This window comes from Acipenser ruthenus, chromosome 19 (assembly GCF_902713425.1).
Source record: "Acipenser ruthenus chromosome 19, fAciRut3.2 maternal haplotype, whole genome shotgun sequence".
In the NCBI taxonomy this organism is placed as follows: Eukaryota; Metazoa; Chordata; class Actinopteri; order Acipenseriformes; family Acipenseridae; genus Acipenser; species Acipenser ruthenus.
In genome coordinates, this window is record NC_081207.1 from 24,754,862 (window position 1) to 24,770,727 (window position 15,866).

The 15,866-nt window shown below is 37.2% G+C and overlaps 1 long non-coding RNA gene across 2 annotated transcripts; it reads left to right on the plus strand.

Moving 5' to 3' along the window:
* The first annotated feature begins 499 nt into the window (after positions 1-499).
* On the plus strand, positions 500-15,459 carry LOC117424557 (uncharacterized). Of its 2 annotated transcripts, XR_009307793.1 has the most exons (4): positions 500-629; positions 10,408-10,466; positions 11,740-11,889; positions 14,503-15,459. It is a non-coding gene; the product is annotated as an uncharacterized LOC117424557 (long non-coding RNA). The 2 variants fall into 2 exon arrangements; XR_004547907.2 differs by lacking the exon at positions 14,503-15,459 and having other exon boundaries at positions 11,740-12,703.
* The last annotated feature ends 407 nt before the right edge of the window (positions 15,460-15,866 follow it).

A 15,866-nucleotide genomic window follows, 5' to 3' on the forward strand; every position in this document is an offset into this window, starting at 1 on the left:
GGGAGGGTACCCATGCCAACCTGTGTTAATAAATATAGTTGTTTCTGGGTTAAACAAGATGCTTATAAAGCTGTAGCCCACTGCATCGCCGATACAGATAGTAGGAAGTGACAGGAGGGTACAGTTATCAAGGTCGCAAAGTGTTGTGACATAAAAACTGACAAAACATCAGTTACAAAGTGACTCAAGGTTTGATAGTTACTTAGCGGTTCCTTTTCACATTTCACAAATAATGAACGAATTGAATTTTGGAGTAAAAACCTGGATTCACTTTTGGTTAAAATAACTAACTAAATAAACAAATAAAAGAAAGCACATGTGCTTGCTTTTTCTTTATACATTAGCATTAGATTGTGCAAATGTTTACTCTACACCCATTCTCTCTGTAGCTAGAAGTTCATTGGCGTATGTTAAGCTTGTCCAAGGACTCAGATTGACTCCCATTGGATATTCTCTATACTATGCTGTCGACTATGAAGTAGGTTTCCACCTCCTAACAACTCCCCCCACCACCCCCAGCAAACATGTAACTGGTACTAGATATCTTGAATAAACATTTCACTTTGCTTGCCATACTTTTTGGAACTTTTTCACTTCCTGTATCATTTCACCTCAGCAGCGCCTTCTGGGTAAGTTTTAACAGTACGTTTTACTGTTTGTTTCAAAACTGAATCTCGTGTTGCAACTTTGCACTGAGCAGATCAAAAGATGTAATGAGGTCCTCCCCTTGCCTGATTGTGACAAGCAGTTCGTAGAAGACTTTTATCAATAAATGTGTATGGGAGACGGGTTCAATTTTTCGGTTTGTTTTACAGTCAATTTGATTTGCCCTGCCTGTGGTGGCAATGCTTCTACTTATCTGCGTGATACCAAGTATAATTCTTAAAATGATACACATTCTAAATTGTAATCTGTAAATTTCACTTAGTACAACTCGCTCGTCTTGAGTGGCCAGCGCTACACACCACTCACTAGTAAGTTAATTTGACAATTGCTGCGCAAACTAAGTCAACGGTTTAGACAACTGTGAATTCAACATCTGCATCTTTAGGAGGAATGTAAGCACCTTATCTATGTGATTAGCTTTAAAAAGAAATTTAAAACAAGCACGAACTCCTTTTTTCGAATGCATTACTACGTCATCATTGTAAGTTTGCAGCACGAAATACAACTATTAAAAACTTTGTTATTTAGGTTTTTTTTTTTTTTTAACTGTTGCACCGACTGTGCTGATAGTGTCCCTCTTACCAGTTTCTCGTTCTCTTGACCTGATGTCAACTCGTCTATGCCGGGTCGCGGATCCCTCTGTAAACCCCGCTCTGGACATTTTGTCAATGTTGCCCCCTATTGCTCCCCTCCTCCGGCTCTACACTCAACCTGCTCGCACCTGCACAATTTAGGCCACACCTCTGTTACAAAGAAGAAACAATGATTTCCCCAATCACAATAAAGGATCACCGAGTAAATGAAAGCTCTGACCAATCTGAAGCAGCGCTTTTCCAAATGGGCGGGTGCTGTCCAGATTGAGCGTCAGTGGAACGCATAGATTACCATGGAAACGCCAGTTTTGAGGGAGGCAATCTAACTGTTGGTTTTAGTAGGCGTGTTGTATCCTACTTCCAGGGCTCGAGTTTCATTTGATTGACAACACAGGTGTGTGTTAATAGCAAATCCGCACAAGCAGAGCGAGGTTCAAGTAACGGAAACTGCTGCTTGTTGCACAGAAAAAATACACGAAGTGGCTTCAAGTAAAGCCTTGAATAAAAGTCTTGAACACATTTTTAAAAAATCCTTCTGTCTATTATCCAGTAATTGCAGCATTTTCATCAGCAGAAACATGTTTAATTAAATAGCACTGTCTTGAAACAGAATGTCTCAATCTCAGCCTTTGTTTGAAATAAATCCCATTCACATTTTGCATGCATATATTAATGTTGTGCTTTGTGCAGCCCATTTCAAGCTTTTATTTTTCCTTTTAAAGAAAAAAAAAGAGATGTGGCAAAATACAGTGTGCAAGAGAGTGTTATTTTTCACTCAGCAGGCCCTGAATGAGCTCGTGTAGGGAAGCATAAGGCAATGCCTAGTGAAAGCTGCATGATTGCTATATTACTAGATTATTGACTTGAAAATTACCTTCCTGCTATACCATTTTGTAATGAGTGTATTTGTTTCCTGTGTTTAAACTCCCCTGGTGTAACACAGCTATCATGACATGTGATGCATATGAGAGTCTGACACTGGTTACACACAATATTCCAAAGCAATATGATTTGAATTAAAGCAATAGTACATGTTGTATTTTATATATAGCAAACTCATTATTTCCTGTATAATCTTTGTAGATTTAAAATCTAACAGTGTTTGGTGGATATTTACTGCCTGTAGGCCTCTGTAGTAATAACTAGCACAGGTGGTGAATTTTCTGAGGGTGTATTCAGGTTACTGGGATACTGCCCTCAGCACACCTTCTAAATGTCAGCTCTTCATTTTTCTGTAGCCTTCACACAGGCAATTATAGCGGAAAGGTGATTTTACCGGATCCAAGGAAATATCTTGACATGAAGCTGACGACGTTTAGAACATGTGCTTCAGGCAATCTCCCAGGAACCGGAACAAATCCTCAGCAAATGTCGCTGTTGGTACCAAATTGTAACATATACTGTACAAATCATTATTAAAGTAAATTACACATATTAGATAGACCACACAATGTCGTAATAGCACCGTATGTGATTCAATGGCCCTCTAGTCAAAGGCACAGATTTTCAGTTCCTTCAGTAACTTGACCCTCGTGGTCATTTTCTATACAGGCCTCTCTGTAGAAATTCTACCTTGCTCAGGCTTCCTCAGAGAGTCCCAAAGGTAAAATATGCAGGTGACTTTAATAAACATGCCATGTGATAATAAACAGAACTAGAGTTGCCAGCAACTTTACGGCTTCCAGTACCAAACACTTTAGCAAATAGTGCAGAATGCAGTACCAGTACCAAACACTGTAGCAAATAGTGCAGAATGCCATTTTGACATAGTAACCATGACCCTATGTGCACTTCTCTCAGGAGTTATAAGCCAGTTTTACATTTGACCTTTAGGAAAGGTCAGCGGTCATGGTCAATGACATTTTTTGATAACGCATATATGGGTTACTGTATGTGTTCCATAGTAACCATGACCCCATCTGCACTCTATTATGAGTTATGAGCCAGTTTTACATTTGATCTTTAGAAGAGGTCAAAGGTCACGGGCAATGACATTTTTTGATAGAGCATACATGGGTTACTATATGTGTTCCATAGTAACCATGGCCCTATCTGCACTCTATAAGGAGTTATTAGCCAGTTTTGTATGTTGATGATGTCATTCAATGTGGCCGCCATGTTTTTTATTGTAGCACCTTCCCTTTAACACCCTTTAAAGACAACCACACTACGATCATATGTGCCATTGGGTTTGTTTCAATCAGATTAGCGGTCTGGGATAAGAAGATCTTTGTAGTTTGTGATTATGACGTCTGTACTGTGCGAATTTGACGTCATGCAGCATGGCCGCCATACCACACATCTTATCAGCTTCTTACGAATACCAGTTAATCTTGGACTATCCCTCAACAACTATACCAACTTTCAGCACTCTGCAATGAGTTGTTTTTGAAGACGAATTTTTACATTTAGGCAAAATGTTTTTTTTCAATCCAATATAGAAGATGTAACTTACGACATAAGTTATTTAGCATTTTCAATCTTCCCATAAGCATCTACCAACCTACCGAATCTGGTGAGTTTTCGAGCAACTCTGGCAGATAATAAGAAGAATAATCCCAGCAATAACAATAGGCTTCCCAACCCTATGGGCCTAGAAGCCTAAATGTATGATACTGATGATATTTAAATAGGGTCCAGATACTGACTTTGTGTCCAGTTTGTGACTTTGACGTGCGAAAGCCATCATAAAATCTTGACACAGTATTTGCATGATAACTTTAATGCTGTGAATCATGCTTTACCATATTTATAAGCACTGTAGAATGCTTACCTACAGTATACTTGCTTTTACCAAACTGTACTACACATGGCAAGTACATTTTATACTGCAGTATATTTATGTCAAGAAACATGTTTCAGTAGAGAGCATACAGGAAGGTGCCCTTAAAAAACAACTTCTGTTTTACTTTCAAATAAAAAATATATATTTCTGTGCAAGGGGAAGCAATACATGATTAAATGATTTTTTTGCTTTGCAGATTACAGCTGAGGGCTGTGATGAAGTCGTCAGTTTAATCAGCAAACAGGCAGATAATGCTTTAGCTAATGGAGTCCTGGGGGTTGATGGGATTTATCTAGCGAGCGTAAGCGTGCTGCAGGCATGCCTGGCAACTCACAATGCAACAAGGACTTGGCAACTTCTTTGTTACGAACCAAGATAATTAATCAGACATCCCTCGGCAACTCAATATATGGTCTGTTCGGGGCTTTTTATATTTTTTTTTAATTAATTATTTTAAACAAAGAAAAAAAATAGTATCAACAGTTGTATGGCTGGCAGCTAGACTAATATGATACTGGCTGACAGGCAGGTGCCCTAGAGGGTTCTGATCATAGAGGATTCTGTTTCTATAACAAGTCTAATGTGTGGAAAAGAAGGCATGTGTAAAGTTACATAACACTTGTATAAACAGAAATAATCCTAACAAGAACTCCTTTTCCCTTTCTCGCCTCATCCTGGATTCTCTCTCCATCTCATGCTTGTCACATTTTCCCTGTTTTTATTATCTTTCCTTTTTTTCCCCCCTTTCTCATTTTCTTCAGTGTTCACGAGTAACACAAACCTTGAATATGCTGTCTGAATTAATTTGGTTTGGAATCATTTGGCCTATAGGATTGCCTAGCTGTGAGGTGTCATTTTGTTTCCATTGTGAGTGTATGGTTTGGGGACAGAGGTACTGCTTCTACTCAGTTATTATCTCCTGCTGGGTAGATTAATTTCTATAATGACAGGGATATAGTGGAGTATCTATTTATTTTGTACTTACATGTTTAATTTGGATTGGACTAAAAAAGAAACACTGTCCATGACATTGTCAGTGGGGTGTTGGTCCACTATGGGCAGTCTGGTTTGATGTGATGAGTCTGCAAGGTGTTTGAATTGTACTGGAGAAATACATGACCATTCTGCAGTGACTACTGCCATTCCTTCAGGGAAGTTAGATCATGCCATTTAAGCCTGTGCCTGGTGAAACATCAGTAATGTGCCCACAGCAGAGTTACAATTGAGTTTTAGCAGATCTTTTTGTGAAACGAATCCATGCAGACAATGGTAAAACCCAACAGCTAATAAGTTAAGTAAACACCTGATCTTATCCATGTCTACTCTCCCTGGTGTCGGTGAGATTCTGGCTGTACAGTAACTAGTATATTTTCCATCGACTGTTGAGTTTTTCCATGTCACATAAATCAAATTCAGGAGATTCCCCAGCCTCCTAGCTTTAACATTTCAAGATATATAAAGGGTTCTAAAACTGCTCATAATTAAAGATGTGATTTTTGAGGGCAAAAACCCCTACAGTGGTTTGCCATTATTTCCAAAACAGTTTGGAACAGGATAAAACAATGTTGCAGTTACTAAGGATGTAAAACAAAACAAAACAAAACAAAAAAATGTTTTGTTGTAAATCTTGAAGGTCAAGTGGGTCCCACTGGTTGACCTGACTTGGAATGACTCTAGGATTTTGGAAGAGGTTACATATTCCTATCATATTCCTATTCTAGAACAATGACTGAGCCAACCAAGATATTTACACCCCAGAACCTTGTCATAATGTTTGATACTGTATCATGTTGGTCTAGTAGAAAATCCTTAGCTCCATGGGCCCGGCTTCAATCCAGCTGTGCTGTTTTGCCAGGCTGAACTCGGGGATGTCAGCTGTCAGCAGCTCCTGGAGAATCGCAGGTGAGAATGATAAGCTGTGCTGGTGAGCTGGTTGGTAGGTGGAGCAGAACCAGGGTTCTGTTGCTCCACTATTGAGTTATTATCATTCTTTAAATCTGCCTTTACCTGGCTTTGAGCAGCTTTGAGCTTGTATGCAATCACTGACTAGCCTTCCTCATTCCATTGAAATCATGTGACAATGTGACCTTTCAACTCTGCCACCCCCACCTACTCTACATTTGTAGAGAGAGTGTTGGTGGCAGTTAAAGGACAGGTAAAGGAACATTTAGAGAAAAGTATTGGGGCAGCAGAATCCAGAACCACTAAGAAAGAGTGCAAAGACGAGCAAACAGGGGCTTCCGAGTGGCACATCCAGTAAAAGCACTCGCTAGAGTGCAGGATGCGCTCTATAGCCAGGACGTCGCGAGTTTGAATCCAGGCTATTCCACAGCCGACCGTGGACGGGAGCTCCCAGGGGGCGGCGCTCAATTGACCGAGTGTGTGTTCATCTTCGCCCCTCCCGAGTCAGCGCAGGGGTGGTAGCGGTGAGCTGAGCCTAAAAATAATTGGGCATTTCAAATTGGGGAGAAAATAATATACAAAATAATTGGCAACGACTAAATTTATAAAAAAAAAAAAAAAAAAAAAGAACAACCACCAGAATTATCCCAGGTTTAAAAGGCATGTTGTATGCAGACAGGCTTAAAGAATTGAACCTATTCAGTCTTGAACAAAGAAGACTATGCGCCGATCTGATTCAAGCATTCAAAATCCTAAAAGGTATAGACAATGTCGACCCAGGGGACGTTTTTGACCTGAAAAAAGAAACAAGGACCAGTGGTCACAAATGGAGATTAGATAAAGGGGCATTCAGAACAGAAAATAGGTGGCACTTTTTTACACAGAGAATTGTGAGGGTCTGGAACCAACTCCCCAGTAATGTTGTTGAAGCTGACACCCTAGGATCCTTCAGGAAGCTGCTTGATGAGATTCTGGGATCAATAAGCTACTAACAACCAAACGAGCAAGATGGGCTGAATGGCCTCCTCTCGTTTGTAAACTTTCTTATGTTCTTAAGAATAACTGCAAACACCATAAAATAGAAAAGGAAATGTAAAAAAGCAATTAAAATAAGATTTATAAGCTGTTTAAGATAATAGAGGCAGCTACTGCAAGGATCAAACCTAGGTCTCTAGTTTCAGTAGGCAACACTGTCTGCAGTAGCAAAATAGCCAGGCTCCATTTGTGGAACACGCAGCTTTGTAGTACTCAACCAGAAACAGTTTATTATGAGGTCAGGGTCATGTCTAAACAAAACTGCCCCTCCCACATCATACTGGTCCAGGTGAAAAGTGTGTAAGCTGAACAATGCAGGTGGAGAACATTCCCACCTTTTGTTCAGTTTTTTTTCTATTTGAAACCCTGGCTATTTCACATTCCCATTCATTTCTCTAGAATCATCACACATATCTGTATTTCTTTTGACTGGGGATGAGAAGTCAACATGATTTCATTTTTACACGCTGTAACAGAGGACCATGAAAGCGCAGCTTTCTTTTTGTCCACTGGTCTTTTGTTAATGAGCAAAGCTTTGTGCAAGATTTTCCTGTGAAAAGATGGTAATTATGGCAACAAGAAATGAATACCTAAATCCAGAAACTGTTCAAAGCACCTATAAAAAAATGAATGCAATATTCAATGGTTGATGAATCACACAGGAACCAAACCATTTTAAAATAAGAAAAAGAAGAAAAAAAGAATTTAATATAATGCACATACCTGTATGCTCATACAGACACAAGAATTTAAAAAACATTATTTGCAGGCATCAAAAGTCAAGGTTACTAATGAATTCAACAGGAATAAAATACAAAAATACAACTATTATATATATATATATATATATATATATATATATATATATATATATATACACACACACACACACACACACACACACACTGAACATCAAAAGAAACTTATCACTATTATAACACAAAAACAATAAGGTATATAAGGTATATAAATGACATTGACAACATGTTTCTGGTTTGTTTTTAATCACTTCCTCATTCATCCTTGACCATGACATTCTTGAGTGACTATGACTGAAGCATATGCACTTAATCACTTAATTAGTGAGACAGTTGATTGGACACTGGATATGGAGTGATTTCAGCTGTTGAATTGCAAGCTTGAATAAAAGCAATAAAGAAAATCACAGAAAAACACCAATATGCCACGTCTGTCAAGACAGCAGCGCCTTCGTGCAATCGGCACGTTGGAGGCTGGACTAGGGCAGCATACTGTGGCTCGACATCTTGGGTGCTCACTGCCAGCAATTTTGAACCTGGCAAGATGGTATAACCAGACACACTCTGTCAATGACAGGCCACGAACCGGGAGACATGTGGCTTCCAGGGCTCGGAGACCACTGAACAGGCAGATGCTTATCCAGGCACTACAAGAGGAATGGGCCAGGATTCCATAAGACAGCATCCGAAACCTGGTGCAAAGCATGCGTCGCAGATGTACTGCTTGTATTGCTTCCAACGGTGGCCACACATGCTACTGGCCTGTGACTTTCAAAGTATCCCCTGTCCCCCCATAATTTTAGTAAAATGTCAATTGTTAATCAGCACAATAAAAAGTCTTTTTTGATCACATTTATTGAATTTTATCCAAATATAAGTGATACGTTTCTTTTGATGCTCTAATATAAGTGATTAGTTTCTTTTGATGCTCATTATATATATATATATATATATATATATATATATATATATATTACAATTGTTACAAGATATATACGACTTACAATTGTTACAAGATATCGCATTATTTTTACATACAATTACCCATTTATACAGTTGGGTTTTTACTGGAGCAATCGAGGTAAAGTACCTTGCTCAAGGGTACAGCAGCAGTATCCCCCACCTGGGATTGAACCCACGACCCTCTGGTGAAGAGTCCAGAGCCCTAACCACTACTTCACACTGCTGCCCTGTGTGTATATATATACTGTTGTGCAAAAGTCTTAGACACATTCAGGAGTTGCAATATATAGATGTTATGAGCATCAACAATTTACTCAAAGCCACCATTAGTGTTTTCCAGTATTATAACAACTTTGACTGTTATTAATACAGCTTAGTTTGGATGAGAAGAAACCAAGCTTGTCATTTAGCAATTTTTAATTCACATTGATCAGAATATTCAAAAACTTTTTATTATTTAAAATGTATACGTGACATTCTGTAGATGGTGCGGGTTGATTCTATGGTAGTATAACCCTAACCCCCCCCCCCCCCCCCCCCCCCCCAAGAAAAGTGCTAAATGTCTAAGACTTTTGCACAGCAGTGTATATACAGTATATATAAAAGAGAGACCCTGGTGTTGGTTTTGAAACACAGAAACAGAATACATTACAGTTGTTTATTTAAAAACAACTATATATTAACAAGTATATATCATTGCATTGCCATTGGAAAATCATGCAGTATTTGCAACTTAATTTTGTACTGTCCCTAAATAATAATAAACAAAATCATCTTTTAGGAACTGCAAGCAGTGGGGAGCCGAATGGCCTTCCCTTTCCTAACTTTTCTTATGTGAACACTAATCCAATTATGTGAATTCTTGGGTGTTTTCTACTGCGGTGGCTGCCACCCTGCATTTACGTATTACTTCCTTAATATCCGATTGTGTGTGCTCTGTCTGATTCTCTATTGCTGTTTCTGCTTACATTATTATTTGCCATGCTTACGCCTCACAAGCCCCAGCAAATTCCCTGCAATCAATCTTGAGGGGTCTTTTCTGCAGTCATTTTTGCTGAAATGGTTTGCAAGTAGGAAAATGATCCAAGCAGAAAGAACACATAATAGGATTTTAAAGCAGTAAGATATTAAATATTAGAACATTGAGATGATATCAAGTATTCGTTTAACATTATTTCAGATGAAAATTCTATAAACAACAAAAAACAAACCTGATAGACCATTTCGGTAAGGATGCATCTCCATAATAAAGTTAAGATAAGATAGATGCCGATATCATACATGTAGAATAAAAAATTGAATATCCAAACCCCAAATCTTAACAAATCAAATACACCAAAAACTGAAAACCCATCTCCTTTGTCTGTTTGGTTCTCTGCAGCTTTCGATGGCCTAAACTATCATCTTGCAGCAGTTAAAATATCAAATTAATTTTCATTTATGGCCAAAGGGTTTCTTCAAAGATTAATGAGGGACGATCGACATTGATAAAAGAGGACTTGTATTTAAAAGGGGAAAAAAGCCTAGGAACTCATACATTTAAATTTGCTGACATGCACTTGTGGTGCTTTCAAGAGCAAGAAGCACAGAAATGACATTTTGATTGCTTTTCTCTGTGTCCATACCTTGTGTTGTGTTTACAGACAGGCTGGGTGGCTTAAGGTGGTATTATCACAGCAGTGTTCTTTTTTGTTTCTGATGACAGGCAGGAAGGTGATGTCAGACCCCCCCTCAAAGTCTTTGCTTCCAGTTTCCCTCCACAAGGTACCATTTTAGTAGAACTATTTTTATGTGGAAGAAAGTTGCTTTTATTTATTTTTTATCCTTGGAATAATGTCTCCAAGAATCATTTTGGTATCATAACTTATCATTATATTGTATAGTAACGCAAATTGATTTTTGTCCTGTCTTGCATTTACACCTCTTTTTAACCATAGGAGGGTACCTATAAACATATAAGTGTGATTCACTTCTATTTGGACATAGACACATTGGCTAATATGAAAACAAAAGCAATTATCTTTTCCCAGTAAACACTGTAAATGAAAAAAACTGTGAGAATGTACGATAATACTTGCCATCTAAAACTTAAAGCAAAGTGTAATATAGTATTGCAAAAGCATGGTAAAGCACAGGTAAGCATTGCAAATCATAAGTATTATTATTATTTATTTCTTAGCAGACGCCCTTATCCAGGGCGACTTACAATTGTTACAAGATATCACATTATTTTTACATACAATTACATTATTCTTTACACATTATTTTTACATACAATTACCCATTTATGGGTTTTTACTGGAGCAATCTAGGAAAAGTAAATTGCTCAAGGGTACATCAGCAGTGTCCCCACCGGGGATTGAACCCACGACCCTCCGGTCAAGAGTCCAGAGCCCTAACCACTACTCCACACTGCTGCCCCAGAGAGGATGATAAAACAAATTAAATAACACCAGAAGCCATGGTAAACTATGGTAAATGCAGAGTATAACCATGGAAATAGCATAGGAAAATAGCAAGATTACCATGCAAAATTGCCATGTTAAACTTTTATAATGAATTTTAATACAAATTCATAAAACTAATAATAATAATAAAATGTGTATAATTATTATTAGAAAAAAATTGTGAACAATCATTTTCATGACTATGATTATGTACAATTAGGTGTACAATGTTAATAATAATAATAATAATAATAATAATAATAATAATAATAATAATATAGTTTTAAATATCTGCTTAATAGCACAGTTTTTCTGCACACAAACAGTCTAATTTCTCTGCACAGCTGCGTCGATTCACAAACACTTCCTTCAAGGACAGGATAACAGTAGTCACATTCAAATAAAATAAAAAAAAATTAAACAGATGTGCATTGTCAATTAAAGCATTCAGCGTGTCTGTTTGTTTTGGAACACACTCATCCTGGCGGATTTGCGGAGAGTGGAGAGGTTCGGAGACAAACAGAGAAAAGTAAATTAACAATCTGTTTTACGTTTGGCAGTAATTAAAATTTTTCATTTCTTTTGTGCAGGGCTGCTGAAAGGCAGAGATGCGCTGGGTTGACAGGTTAATTGAAGAATAATGCCCTTCACAATGATGGATTTTGGTGACTCAAGATGTCAAAATCTATTTGAAGAAATTCAAATCTTCAATTAAAATGGCGGGCGGGGTTGCAAGACTGGTGTGTCATTTTAATTTTGCCGCTTTTCTTTTTCAAGTATGATTAATGTTCATCTTAATGTTCTACTCCCAGCCTCACCCGATATATCAAACCCTACCCTAATCCAATTCTCCAAGTCCAAAAATCATTAATGGGATACTTTATACGGATCTACATTTACCCAATATTGAATTTGTTACCTGTTTTAATGTGTGCTCTGTATAATTCTCAATTGTTGTTTTGCTTAGATCAATTACCATGTTTATTAACTATTCCAGAAATGATTCTGAAAAGCACTTGACAGGTATAATTCTGTACATGTGCAGGTAAAATGTAGGATTAAATTGGTTCAGTGAAAAACATGGTTGGAACATGTACCTGGTCTGGAAGCTGCCCCATTGTTCACTGAAACCCATGCTTCTCCCTCTCATCAGCCTTCAGGAGTCTTTCCAGAATCAGTTTTTCGCCGGAACAATTAAAGTTTGGCAAATAACAATCTAAGCAGAAACAACAATATTGAATTCTACAGCTATTAATACAGCCAAGAAATTAAATATCAAGAACATGTATGATATAAGTAGATCATCCTTCTAATGTCGTATTTGAAATGCATTCTTGTTTATATATATATAAACAAGTTTATATATATATATTGTTTTGTTTCATTAAATAATACAAAGTTTTTAAAACAAAATGTAAGAGAAATCTGATGCATAATATTATCGGTCAAGTCTAAAAGAAGAAGAGATTTTTGAGTGTGCAACCAACATCGTCAAGTGTCATCGAGCAAAATATACATGGTTTATATGTCATTGCCGTTAACTATTTTTTAATTCTGCAGAGACATTATATATATATATATATATATATATATATATATATATATATATATATATATATATAATTAATTAATTAAGTGAGACTTAACAAAAATACCAACAACCAAAAAATAATCTTTTTCCCTCAAGGCTAAGCCACAACTTGATATCTTTCGTGCATTTTACAGTTTAAGGTAGCCCTCCTGGATTGTGCCAACCATTTTCTCTTAGGGATAACCCTAGGAAAACAAGTGATTGTGCTGTAATAGTTAAGGTATAATAGTTTTATAGTAAGTTGTGTTTAAAAGATGGAGACCCAGAAAAGAAAACAGCAAAAAATAAAATGCCTAAAAGAGTTAAAAGCATAAAAACAGCAATATAGTGTGCTCTTTTCTTTAACCATTACATGATTGTTTAATTGACTGAATATATTTTGATAAGTAGTGTTTGTCATATACAAAGATAATAACACATACATATATTTGAGAAAGAGTTTTTAAAAATGCTTTGTGTCTGTTGGAGATGTTTAATATAATTTAGTTAAATTAAATAAACACTATTTTTAAACTGTGATACCTATCGTGTGCGATCTCAATAAATTAATCTTGGATCCTTATTTCAGTTGTGAATTGTTCCATTGAGTCGTGGACTCTTAAGTAAGTCAAGCTGACAAATATAAGAGAGCATTTTTTTAATATTCAGAACAGGGTTTTTAAATTGAAAAAAGATAGAAGTGTCTCTTTTTTTCATAGGTGGGGGGTCTGAAAAACTGAATCTGGAATGCTGATCAGTTAGCTGCTACCTGTATGAGAAGCTGACAGTATAATGAATGAGAAACAAATGCATATTTTACTGTCTGAACTTTCTCCCTATCGCTTTCCCTCCTGCCTTTCCTCTCTGCTTACATTTTGGACAGCTGGATACAGGAATTTATCCGATTCGTTCTGCTGCTTCCCCCCTCCTTTTTTCTCTCTCTCCCTCTTCGTCCCTCTCCCTCTGTCGTAATGGGATCTGCAGAAATCATTCAAAGACTGAGATGTAATTTACTGCCTGCGGTGCACAATCCCCCCCATCTCCATCGCGCAAGGTGCCCTCCGGATGAACTAATCATACTTGAAATATTATTTCTGCTTCTTATTCCTCCATTTTATGAACAGCTCTGATTTTATGGTGCCACAAGTTTAACCCCTGCCTGGTCTTGATCCATCCTTCTCTCTTCTTGTCCTCGGGGTTCAGTCTTTGAGGATGGGGGGGGGGGCTGCTGGTAGTGAATACAATTTAATTCAGATTCATTCTTATCTGATTGTTAGACAGCATGACATGCAAATACAAATGCATATATTGTAATAAGCGTTATAATTCATAAAGAGTGAATATTATAGTCAAGCATGGTGTCAGTGAGGTACAATGCAACCTTTCCCTTATAACTCAATTCTGACTCCCCTGTCAGTCTTGGTCCCAAGCATTTCTGCCAATTGGAAGACCAGTTAAGGCCACAAACGTTCTTCACTAGGATCTTGAGACAACTCCGAACCTAGACCTCTAGAAATGAAATGCTAGTAAACTGGTATTCCAAAGGATCCATGCAAAATGCAAGCCAAGGAAAAGAAATACGTAAATATGTCGAGCCTTTCAGACAAAGAGAGTCTACTCATTCTGCTAAATTAATGCTTTTGGCAAAAATAACATGTGTTGATTCTAAAGCAAATGTACAATATACATGACAAAAAAATGCCTTATGAATGCAAAAATGGAAGCGTATTTGTAGTGGGAAATGTCATTTTGTCACCTGTTACTTTTTCTCTTGTAATTCTAGAGGGAAATCCCAAGACTATCCTTCCTTCATTGAGAACAGAGGGATTGTTTGGGAAGCTCAGAGAGAGAGAGAGAGAGAGAGAGAGAGAGAGAGAGAGCTGCTTTCAGCCATTCACTTGTACTTAAAGAGCACATTTACTTTCCATTGATTTCCAATGTTTTAGTCAATTTCCTGTCACTTTTCATTGTGACTACATGGGATCTCAGTTTAGCTACTTACAGGAAAACAGAGAAACTTCAGAGAAAAGTCCTGGAAGTGTGTTGCTGTGTCTCACGGTGCTCTGTAGAATCTCTCCAGTAATACCACCAGGACAGCCAAGGAAAACATCACTGATATGACTGAGCCACCTGAGGCTGGACAGCACTTCTGCAGTACTAACATTTCTATCTATTCTGAACTTGCATTACTATAAACTAAACTAACAAACTGCAGCATGATAATAGATCTATTTTGTAATTTATATTGTAATGACTTAAGCGTTAATAATAACAATTCTATAACACTTCTAACTGTATTTATGTACTATATGCTATAAGTTTCACATTCTGCTATCTGCCTACTGGTTTCCTGTGCAGACTTTAGTGTTACAGGCTTTAAAATGGGGCTGTACAATTGGCAGAGGATCTACAATACATTTAGATGATAAGACACAGTAGTTGCTTCAGTTCTGAAATTAGATTAGCTATATGAGTGGATCCCCTGAATGAACATGGTTATGACACAATTTAGATACAGGGGTAAATCCCTTCTTCTTTTCTCCTCTGCTTCTCTCTCCCAGATCTCCTTTGCCAATCCCCTGCCCTAATATTATCAATCATAAACTAGTTAACTTTAGAGGACCAGCATGGTATTTATCTTGCTCTTAATTGTATTATTACTTGTACTGTGATACTTGAAATGTATTTGCTTACGATTGTAAGTCGCCCTGGATAAGGGCGTCTGCTAAGAAATAAATAAATAATATTCTTGACTTTTTCAGTAGCCTACTTTCCATTCAAGGCTACTGTATGTAATGTAGAGACCCGGTATACATGTGCATGTATTGTCTTAGTCGACCAAATTGGTGTTAAACACAGTATAGAGGATGTCTTGCACAAACCACATCGTTTTTCTGTGTCTACCAGTCCTTAGTTAATATTTCTGTGTATTATGATGAGTCTTATAGAAAAAAAAGAACTACATCTAGGATATGATGATGATGATAATAATAATAATATTAATAATAATAATAACTGTTGTATATTTCGATGTTGTCTATGGACAGAAAGAGTAAAAGTTACAATTTCGATTTGTTTACCAACTCTACCTAGCATAACGCAATTGCACATGCGCAGCAGATTATCTGTAGATTAGAAAGATGGCAG